A 1,049-nucleotide genomic window follows, 5' to 3' on the forward strand; every position below is an offset into this window, starting at 1 on the left:
ATACATATATATATTACATACATACATACATACATACATACATACATACATACGGATTCTCCACTTAGAAAGCTACATGCGTGGGTTACAAGGGCTACATGCTCCGCACAAAGGGGAGGGGGCCCCCCTCCGCCCGTAAAAGACTGAAGAGGCCCCTCCCTTTTTGGAGGGCTAGTGTAGCGCTTCGGGTTTGGCTATCCTAGCTGTACACCCCCACGGTTGCAAACCACCTATGACGAAAGTTTTTGTGTGTGGAGTCGTACGAGGGATGGGGCCGAGGGGGGAGCGGAGGGGGGGCCGGGGCTGGAAGTGACCATTCGGGCGGATGTTAACCGTCCTACCCGCCATGCCGTACGCGCTGTCGGCGTCCACCTCCGCTGCCGCCGCGGCGGCGTCGCCGCCGCTCCGCAATCCCGCCCGCGCCGCCGCTGCCGCCGCCACCGCTGCCCTGGAGCTGGCCCTCACCGCATCATCCCAGGCCGCCTGCGCTCGGGCTTCGCTCTCCGCGAGCCGCCTCCGCAACCCGTCAACCGTCTGATAGGCCTGCTTAAGCTGCCGCCTGCCGGGCGGCGGTAGAGGTGCCGTGGAGGCAGCGACGGAGGATGCGGGGGCAATGGTGAGGGAATGAGCACGGAAAACACACACGAAACTTGACGTAATTCGGGGGACCCCTTCCGAAGGAGGAATATTCCAACCCCCCGCCAAGCCCAAATCCCGGAGGTCTGCAGACGGCGGGGAAGAGGTGTTGACGGAACACCGCGGTGTGTGGGTATGAGAGCAATCGCCCCCCCTCCCCCTCCCCATCCCCATCCGTACACACAACATGCACTCACACGCCTAATTTGTGTTTGACCCCCCCCCTTGGGCCCCCTTGGGCCCCCCAGCCCCCTCGGAGCCCTCGGGGAACCCTGCTGATGGCCGGTAGCGCTTTCTTGGATCCGTATCAACACTATGTCGTACCCTGTCGTACCTGAGCAGCACTGCCTGTGCTGCCTGCTGCTCGCTGAGGGTGGTGGCCAGATCTGAGTCCACCTGAACCTCGTGCGTCG

The sequence above is a fragment of the Volvox carteri genome (assembly GCF_000143455.1).
Source record: "Volvox carteri f. nagariensis unplaced genomic scaffold VOLCAscaffold_3, whole genome shotgun sequence".
NCBI classification, from domain to species: domain Eukaryota; kingdom Viridiplantae; phylum Chlorophyta; class Chlorophyceae; order Chlamydomonadales; family Volvocaceae; genus Volvox; species Volvox carteri.